This window comes from Oryzias latipes, chromosome 2 (genome assembly GCF_053564925.1).
Source record: "Oryzias latipes strain Hd-rR chromosome 2, Olatipes_Hd-rR_3.1".
Classification (NCBI taxonomy): domain Eukaryota; kingdom Metazoa; phylum Chordata; class Actinopteri; order Beloniformes; family Adrianichthyidae; genus Oryzias; species Oryzias latipes.
This window is the reverse complement of record NC_136238.1, coordinates 15833006-15843514: the sequence shown is the minus strand read 5'-3', so window position 1 is coordinate 15843514 and position 10509 is coordinate 15833006. Positions and strand designations below refer to the sequence as shown.

General features: G+C 46.1%; 1 long non-coding RNA gene across 1 annotated transcript; it reads left to right on the top strand.

Annotated features, from left to right (window-relative positions):
* The first annotated feature begins 5031 nt into the window (after positions 1 to 5031).
* LOC144990189 (uncharacterized) lies at positions 5032 to 7554 on the top strand. Its single transcript, XR_013654178.1, has 2 exons — positions 5032 to 5659; positions 5691 to 7554. It is a non-coding gene; the product is annotated as an uncharacterized LOC144990189 (long non-coding RNA).
* Positions 7555 to 10509: the final 2955 nt, after the last annotated feature.

Genomic DNA, 10509 nt, shown 5'->3' with positions numbered 1-10509 from the left:
TCTCCATGGCCCTAATCCACTTCCGTATTAATATCCAGATGAACATAATTTTATATTTAACAGCATTATTGGTATTTGGTAAATGTTTATGGCTAATTTTTTACATTTATGGATCATACGATTATATGTTCTTATATTATGAGAAAGAACACTACAGACTCTGTATAGAGAAGAATCTATAATGCAAATATGAAAACTTGTTAAATGAAAACTTCTTTCGCCTCTGTGGGTAGACTTAATAGAGGATTATGCTTCTGATGACGGAATGTTAAACTTAAATTTCATTTTTAGGTGCCTTTAAATAGGATGGTGTCCCCATTAAAATTGATCTAAAACTATATTTGTGGATCCAGTCAGTCTGGCTTCTTACATTTTGTCTTTTTGTCATTTAATCAAGATGGAGACAGTCAATAAGCTAAAAAAATAAATAAAAATAATTAGCCCCAAATAAACAAATAGAGAAGGTGAGACTTTTTGTAAACCTATCGAGTCACTGAAGAAAGTATAGAGGATTAAAGAGGAGACTAAAACCTGATGCAAAGTGTCGCTTTTATTTACAAAATCTGGGATGAGTATAATATGTACTAAAACTCAGTGATCAATAAGATAATTAAAAATAAAATGTACTTAAAAATAAATTATTATTCACTCGCACCTCAAAATCTGTTGTTTTTAAACAGCTTTTGAACAGAACTTGAAGATTTAACAGCCTAAAAAAATGTTCCCTTCTATTTGCAAAGTGAGATTAAAGGAGGCCATGTTTTTCTTATCAAATTAACTCAAACATTTATAAAGTCTTTTATAGTCTTATATTTGCAGCACAAAGTGCTTTGCTGATTATAAAAGAAACTTTCAGACTTAAAATTTAAAAGAAAATGGTCACAAAAAAGTTTTTTTGTATTCAGGCTCACAAGAAGAATTTCCTCAAAATGTTTTTTTTAAAACAAATTTAATTAAAGCCTTGAGTGATGTGAGTGATGTTGTACCCACCTCATTGCCCCTTTCGACTCGCCGTCACTGACTGAGTGGGAAAATGTGAAAATAGTCAAATTTCACACTTTGCCACTAAATGGCCGCCAAGCCATAGATCATCTCATAATAATTTCAATAATTCCCTTTGGATTGCCCCAACATGTGTGTTGCTGTTTCGTTAGTGAATTCAGAAATATTATTTTAACCATGTAAGAGATTTGGGGCCCATGTCATTATTAGGGAACGGTTGTTCACTTTGCCCAAAACTAATGTTCACCAGATATTACTGTATAGGCTTTTGCAAATTTTGGTGGGTTTTTAAATATGTGGCGGGGGAAATATTTAGCTCAATTAAGCAGGAAGAAAGAAGAAATGTGAAAACAATATGGTCCTTTCAGAATAAAAGTGCCCAAATGAATAATATGTCTTCAGCCGTACCCTAATATTGGGGTCACAGGAAAAAACACCCAAAAAAAGGTAGCAAACTGTAAAAATCTGCATGAACTTGTTTCAGAAGCTATCAATTTTCAAAAAGTAGATGTAATCCTTTAATCCAAAAGCATCCACACATCTCCACCATGTTCAGTTGACGACCAGCTGCCAAAAAAAGGAAGAGAAAGCATCTGGAGTTTTAACTTTAAGTTGTATGGCCGCGAGAAGGATGCAGAAACTGATTTGTATTCATCTTTTAAAAAGAAGTTACTAATTGATTCCCACAAGCGCAAACAAAAGCGAAATGCGGCTTTTTTTTGCTTTTATATTTGCAAAGTTTCTCATTATTTGGGAGTTTTTAAGTGACAACGAGTACATGTGTAATGAATAAATGAGGCTTCTTGTTGATGTCAATTATGACTTTAATTAGTGCATGTGTAATGTAAATACAGTCTGTTTTGATTGCTGCTGCACCTCCTGTCCCACAGCAAAGCAGATTTTCTCCCTCATTAGGCAGTCACTCCTTCAAGTGCCTGCATCCCAGAGGACGTGCCCTGGATGAGCCCCACTCTGTACACCAATGTGTGTGTCTGTGTGTTAGTGAAATGTGCTTGTCTATTAAAAATCAAAACAATATAGAAATGGCAGCAAGGAACAATATGAAACTTTTTATACCCCCGATTTCCACCGACGCACTTCCCATCTGCCCCACAAAGTCTATAATCACCACCCGTCTTTTATGAGCCTCCATCAAACTCGGTTATTGTTGAAGATGTCATTATGTTTGATTCTTGTGCGACACATAAAAGGACTAATATAAAGAAAGGGCTGGATTTGGCTTGGCCAGGAATAGTCTTTATGCGAACACGAGCGGGGTGTGTGGTCAACTGTTGTCGTCTTTGTGGGACGCACGCATGCAGGAGGGTGTTTAAGCTGGCGCTGATGCATGCTGACCACAGTGTGCACTATTACCAACCTTTCAGAGAGTCAACCGAGGGGATAATGACAGCAGCTGCAAGAAGAAGAGCGTGGCAAGAAGGGCAGCACCGAAAAGGCAGCTTTGAGAGCAAGTTGGGGGGGGGATTGGGAGAGGCGCCATGTGCGGCACACCTGAGCCCTGAGAAAAGAAGAGGGAGAGTTAGGGGGTGGCAGGATGAGGAGGATGTGGAAGAGGAGGAGGAAAGTAGGGGGAAATCAGTTCCACTACACGCTCATTACCACCTATTCATCTGGAAGACATCTCTGCACATATCCACTCCTGGCTAAGTCAGCCGCACAGGACCCCAGCTTCCCTCTATGTGTGTGAGTCTGTGTGTGTGCTTGTGTGTGTGTGTGCGCACCTATGGTCATTCATGCACATAAAGCCAAGCCAAAACTCAAGGATAAGATCATAATAATATTTTTTTTTAAATCATCTGGTCCCTTTCTGGTCACAAACTTCATGAAGAAAAGCAATAAATGACACATGCTGTTATTTATTCTTGTAAATGAGGGTAAAATTCTAAAAAAAAAAAAAAAAGTACATAAAATTGAAAAAAAAATCAATATTTCCTGACAGAAAGTTGTGGAAGGACTGTGGTCCAATACTAGTACTTTAGCTAACTTTTTGGCCAATGACATTTATTTATAGAGACGCTAACCCCAGCCTGCTACCATCGTCCAATGAACTTCAAGATCATCGCCATGTTGGGTAGGGCAGAAAAAAATAGCAGATACAGTCAAATGAGCATGGCATGATAATTTTGTTCCAATAAAAAAAAAAAAAAAAATCCATGCTGTGGTATTAATGTTTTTGAACAAGATACAACAGATAAACAATACTTTAAACTTCTCTATTAATATACATGTCAATACTTAGGAAACAATGCATACCCAATACATGTTTGGGATTTCATTCAATTCTACACACATACTAAGATTTACTAAAACAGGTCCGTGTTTCAAGACGAGTTGGGTGAGTAGCCGACATCGCCTCAGACCCTTGGTGTAGGTGGGCCAGTCCCCGCTTGGGGTGGCGTACGCAGTCGAGGCAACAGCCATGAAAGAAGCAGGGGCCCTGTCCCTCGCGCTGACGGGTGAGAGGGCGCAGGGAGCACTTCAGTCCACGGCCCTGACAAGGTGAAGTCAAGGTGGGGAAGGGGGTGGTGTAAAGCACACGGCGGCCAAGGTTTGCTGGGCCGGAGCCAGTCGCGACAAAGGAAATGCACCCAGCGGGGAGCGGGGTGTGACAAGTCGATCCCACCCAGCATTTAAGAGTCGGGTACTCGCTCAACACTGGGCAGGCGGTCTTTCGTACGCCACATGTCCCTCAGCCGCCTGCAGGACGGGGATTTGACACTGAGGGAACTCTGCTTAGTTTCTTTTCCTCCGCTTAGTAATCTGCTTCCTGTCTTGTCTGATCTGAGGTCAAACACGCATACAATACTAAGATCTCCCAAAACTAAGACCTCCAAATAGAAATAAAAGATTGGTAGTCCTGCCAGAAAAACCTGGAAATCGAGCCAAGTCTTGCTACATGTGTCACGGCGTGTAGACGGATCCCAGAGCAGAGTCAGACTGGATGTGTCAGATAAGTGACGTTTATTAGCTTCACCACAGGAACAAAACCAAAGGAGGCAGACTGGGGGTGAAGGCAGGAGGCTAGGCCACAGACGGCGTTCACAGGAACAAGGGCGAGGCCACATGGAAAGGAAAATAACCTGGCAGGTTGGAAGAGCCAGGGAGAGGCTTTTAAAGGACAGTGTAGATTGGGTGCAGGTGTGCAGAGACACCAGTCTAGAAGGCCACGCCTCCTGCCCCAGGCCACCCTGCAGAAGCACAAAGCAGACAAAACATAAGTACAAAACACAACAACACAAAACCAAATAAAAGAAACCCCTAACCATAACAACATGCTTGGTTTACCTGTTGACACTGCCATTGTAGGTACCATAACCATTCGGTCTGCAACAACCGTTCAGGGTCCTTCGACTAATGCTGACGTCACATTATGTGAGTGGCTGTCCGTTGGTCCGATGGCGTGTCAGATAGGGATTGGTCTGGACAAATTACTATACTACCATAGAAGAAGATTTCATGCGGTCCGTTGTAAACAAACAGAGCTCCGACACAGAGCGAGATTATCTTCTATACGTGCTTTTATTATGATTATTATTATTAAGTGCATTGCAGCCGAACGGACTGCGGTCCGAACCCTTCTCCGAACCGCACACTATAATAAAGCACCTTCCTTGCCTGCAAACACAAAGCAACGCGACTCCAGCTGCTCTGATCAGAGACACGGTTTGCTTGTGTGGAGCAGCCGGTTCATTCTTTTTTTTTTTTTTTTTTTTTTTTAACTTGTCCTGTCCAACAGCTAGGCAAACAGATGAGAGCTGAGGGCCTCTTGTGTTGGACATATTTTATTTTAACAAGAGGGGTTATTCATCTTCAGACAAACCAAAGGTATGTCTGAATAAACCCCTTTTGTAATTGAGGCCAAAATTTATTAATTTCAATCATGTTTGAAAATCTTTGGTGTTGGACCGGACGGAAAAGGAAAGAGGGGAAGAAGAGAGAGGGACGTTAGAGAGAGGGGGGGGGTAGGAGGGTGATAATAGGAGGGGAAGGGGGGTAAGACCATGAAGCAGCATAGAGCAGACAGGTTTACTGGTTGTTTATCGTTACGGTACGGTTCAAATGTAGTACAAAAAGGGCGGGGCCTGTTCACACACACTCAAATATTATCAACACACCTGCTAGCCGCAAAAATGTCCACATGTCAACATGCACACAAAACAGATAGTGTTCACGAACGCATACCTATGCCTTTAAACCAACTAGTGTGAAATCTTTCATTCATTCAATCATGCAAACTATTAGTGCAAAGGTGAGCTAACACCTGTGCTCAGGTGAGTGTTTATGTTCTTCTAAAATGGATGGTGGAATGTGAAAAGAAGGAGGAGGAGCGCCCAGCCACCCCCACACCCATACCCCCGCCGCAGCAGCAGCGGCAGCCGGAATTCCCCCAACGCCACACGGGAACAGGCAGGGAACAACCGCCCCCCGGGCGACCAAGACCGCCACCCAGGCCAGGGCCAGCCGGACCGCCGCGAGGCCCCCAGAGCCAGAGAGCAGGGAGGCGCAGAGGGAAAGAGAGCGCCGCCCCAGCCCAGCCAGGAAAGCAGCCCCCCGCCGCGCCGGAAGAGCCCAACGCAGGGCCCCACCGGAGAGGGACGCCCACAACCCCAGACGAGCACCCCACCACCACCCAGGAGTTCCGGGCATCCCCCCGCCCCGACCCCAAGTACGAGCCAGGACCCCCCAAGGGAGACCCGCTCCGCACTCCAGGCAGCCACCCACCCGGCCCACGGTTGGTCCAGGTAGGAGCAAGGCAGGGGCCCGCCGCCCCCGCCCAGGAGGGGGGAACCCCGGGGAAAAAAGGGCGGCCCACAAGGGATGTTATAAATATGGCCCGACCAGGCTCGGCCATGTTGGAAGTTTGGCGGGGCCCAGCGCCCAGGGGCAAGGACCAGGACCCACCCCCAGGGACACGAACACCCCCGGCTCAGGTGTAATATGAACCCCCCCACCGTGCGGAGAGAGCACCGCCGGGCCCAGGGAGCCGGCACCCAAGGGACACGGCCGCCATCGCCAAGGGGCCCACACCCCCCACCAGGGAAGGGGTAGGGGACAGATGGACCCAGGTCCCACCTTCCTTGTAAAATGTGTGTGCGTGTATGGGTGTTTGAGAGGGTGTTTGTGTGCATGTGTGTGTGTTTATGTTTGAATGTATATATTGAAGGGGGAGGGGTGTGTGTACTAAGGGGGGTGCAGTTAAAATTGGCGAGTAGGGCACTAAGGGGACATCTCCTGATTACTCACAGTGATGTCCCCTCACCCTCCACACCAAGGGGCCCTAAATGTCTAAGGTGCGGTTAAAATTGGCGGGTAGGGTGCCAGGAGGACATCAGCTGCTTGCTTGCAGTGATGTCCAAGCACCCCCCCTACCAAGGACCCTACATGTCTAAGGTGCAAATAAAACCGAAAGAGGGGGGGCCCACTCCATACGGCAACCATAGGAGGGGGGCCACTCCCAAGTAGCCCCCCCCCAAGGCGCATCGCAGGCTAGACCCCCCACCCCCTCACCCTAATATGAGGTTATATAAGGAAGGGGGTAAGTTGGGGACAGCTGGTAGACTGTCCCCCGGTGGTCAAACAGCCGTCCCCCAGCCCACCCCCAGCAAAGGGGCCAGGGCCACCCAGCCCAGGGGCCCACCCCCGGAGGCGCCGACACCCCAGGCCCGGCACCACCCACCCCACACAGAGAGAGAGGAGCCAGAAAGCGTCGCCCCCCCCCGGAGCAAGCCCAGGCCCCCACCCCCAGACGCCGGCCCTAGAAGAGCTCTGGTCAGGCCTCGACGGGACCGAGGAGGCCAACCGGCCGAGGCAACCACTGATTGCCTCAGCGGAGACCCCGACCCGCTAGCCCCCCCGACCCGTACTAATAATGGGCCCCCCCTCCCCCCCAGAACGCCCCCCCACAGGACAGGGCCGACAAGCCCCCCACCCCACCCCACCCCAGACCCCGCAGCCGAAGCGGGCGACACCCAGAGCGACCGGGGGCCCCGAGAGGGTTGTCCCGTCCCGCCCCAGAGCCAGGGAAGGGCCGATCCCAGCCCCAGGTGCAGATGGGCAGCCCATCCGGCGCCGCTGGGCCCCCCCCACCCGAGCAGGGCCCCCCGCCAACCCCCCCCAGCACAGGCAAAGGGACCACCCCCCCAAGCCAAGCCAGACCACCACCCCACCCCCCCACCACGCACCCCCACACCCAAGCCCAGAGGACCACGCAGCGCCCCAGCCCGCCCCACCCAGGCACCGGACCCGACCCCCCGACCAACGGAGCCCCCCACCGCCCCCGCCAGGCACCGGAAGCCCCGACCCCCACCCCAAACCACGGCAGAAGGGCAAGGAGCAGCGACGACCAAGCCCCCCACCCCCTAAGTCATGGAGTCAACCACAGGAGACCAGAGAGACTGAATTCTTTCAAAGTTACTTGAGCTTTGGGCTGACATTTTTTCCAAGCTGATATGATCAAACAGCAGATTTCTGTGTTGACTTATGTTTATATTTTTCTTGTTTTTCCAATTTATTAAAATAGTTTTTTTGGCAATACAAAGAGTTATGAAAATGATAGAAGCTAATCCTTCTTCTATATCGATGGCACTCATGTCACCAAGCACACAAAGTGACGGTGAGGCAGTGATTGAAACCTTAAGCCAGACTGATAAATCGGCACATACCTGCTGCCAGAGAGCCTGGACAGGAGTGCAGAACCACAGTGCGTGCATGTAGCTGTCGGGTAGATTATTATCACAGTGCTGCAGCCGGTTCATTCTAACAGCCACAGATCTTTTTACAAAGTGGGTTGTGGCGAAATCTCTCTATAAACATTACAAAGAATAATGTCAGACACAACTTATGAAGGAAAGGGTTACAAAAGGAAACGTGAAATGAAAATATGTAGAGTCCGAGCAGATCTCCATGCTACATAGTTTGTCAAAGTGGGGTTACCGAAGTGTGATGTTATTATCAGTCGAAATGACCCTGAACGGTTATTGCAGGCCGAATGGTTACTGTACCTACACCATCATCACTAAATGATTAGCCTAAATGTTCACTATTCTGAGAGAAAACTCTCTCAGATCTTCCAAAAATGTTTCCTATCAGCTGTCCTTTATTTGCTGAGAGTAATAAATTATTTTTTAAGTTTGTGCAATTGTACAGCAGTGAGCCGGCATTGTCTCCTTTCCAATATGATTTCCAACTTTGCATATTTAACTCGTGGTGTGGCATTTCTATCTTATTTAGCTCATTGATTTTTGACCCTTTAAAATGGTTCTTTTTGCAGCAATTTTTTTGACATTTTCGACATTCTTCACAAAAATTCATTTTTTTAAAAGAAGTTTGCTTAAAAAGGGTGATAATGGACCTAGTCATAAGCAATCCAAACAAAAACAAAAAAAATTAAGTATGTCACATTTCTTATCATAACAAATATATATGTTATTTGACTACATAACCCAGAATGCCTAGCAGAGCCAATAGGATAGGTCATTGGTGTCTTGGTGTATATAATTCAAAATTAAAGTCACAAAAAAATGCATTTTTCTTTTGTTATGATTATTTCTCAGCATACTGAAACCAATGGCTCCAAAATGACTTGTCTTTGTTATTCCGTTCTATAGTTTTTACTCACACATTCTAGAAGAGACTTCCTTTTAGAGCAAATTGGAATAATGGGCAAAGATGTACAAGTTGCAGAGTCACAAACTCTTTCTTTAGACCACATCAAAATATTGGAAATCAAATATAGCACTGACCATGACAACAACAAGCCAATGGAAAGCATAAGAACAGGTTTTGTGTTGGATATCCGCATGTGATTTGTGTTCAATGAAAGTCTATTCAGCATGTTCACAGAGGTGCATCAAGTCAAGAGCAGCAAACCCAATCACAAAAAAGGGAGAAAGTGGGAAGGCTTTATATTTAAAAAGAAGTATCAACACTTATTATAATTCTGTCGTAGATTTGCAAAGACAGAGCTGAGCTTATGTCACTTCAATAAAGTAAACGTCAAGGTCAAACAAAAAGATGATGCGTGAATCTGATTAGGGTGATAAACAAATATCAACTTAAAACAGTATGAGCTTCAATTGCATTTAATGACATGTTCAGCCACTATTATGAAAAGTTGATAACTGATTAAAGAAATAGGAGAAAGGCGTAGGCCACCTTTTCAATACAGCTTTACATGGTAATTAAATTGTTTCACATTTTTCATGTTTCGTTACAAACGCTTAGGGGTTTGTCTCATGTCATTTATGCAAAAAAAAAGTGTCAGCAAAGAAAACATTTTTTATCAATGAAAAAAACGATATCAAACAACAAGGATTCGGTAAATGTGTCCTGTTCCTGCAGGAGCGCGTTTGTGCTGCAGCTGGCGGGCTTGCAGACAGGTGGGCCGGCAGCACTTCCTTCCAAAGAGTCGTAGCCCCCACAAATGTTCTCCTCATTCCTCCCCTGTTTCCCCCCTCTTCTTCCTCCCCCCCGCTGCCTTCCTCCCCTTCTCGTTAGCTGCTGTTTTTTTTAGCGCGCTGTTGCAATCTGGAGCGACATATGCAGACGCTTGCTCCCCCTCTATTCGCTCAGGATCCTCAGAAATTCGTCCCACATAAATGTGAGAAACTACCAAGACCAAATGGCCTTATTTATGAATTCTTCTGCCACCCAAAAAAAATGGGAAATTTGCGACTTTTATTTTCTTGCCGATGCACATATGTAAGGAAACTGTAACATGTTTTTCAGCACGCCTTCTGTCTGGAGTTTGTAACCAGCTTAAATCTCTTTAATTTGTATCTTTATCAATAACAACCTTCCCAAATTGGGAGGTTTCCTATCTGGACTTCCCTGCTGGACAAAACCATTGTGTGAGACTTAGGGGGCGACCCTGTCGAGAACGCACGCAATGTCACCCTGGCGGCTCCAGCATTTGTCCACGAGAGTGTGAATGTGTGTGAGGGTGGTATGCATAGACTAATGTGCCACAGCCCTCTGCCCTTCTCTCCATCTGCTGAAGCCCCCTAGGCTGGACCAAGGTCACTTTTATCCTCTCCTTTACTGTAGATGGGGATGTGTGTGACATGTGGGGGGGGGGGCGCACACAGAGGGAATCAGCACTAATTGAGGTGATGTTTAACATTATTTCTAAGGTTTCCGAAATGCTGGATTTTAAGGATGAAGTCATGTGTTGAAGAAAAGACGATCTGTAAATTGTGTTTTGGGTGTTTAGAACACATTCCAGTGGATTTTTCTGATGAAGGAGGACATATTTAAAGAAAGAAAGAATTGCATTTCTTAGTATTTCTTCATTCAAATCGTTGTGAATCAGGAGCAGAGGAAAAAAAAAAAGTAGTTTAAAAAGAACTCATTTGTGACATTGAAAATACGTTGGGCGGGCCAAAAAACTCCCGGCTTTGAGTTGTCGGCAATGGAGAGGGAAACGGGGGCGGTGTTGCTCTGCACCAATGGTCCTGCCCACAACTCATTGAGGGGCAGGAGTTTGTA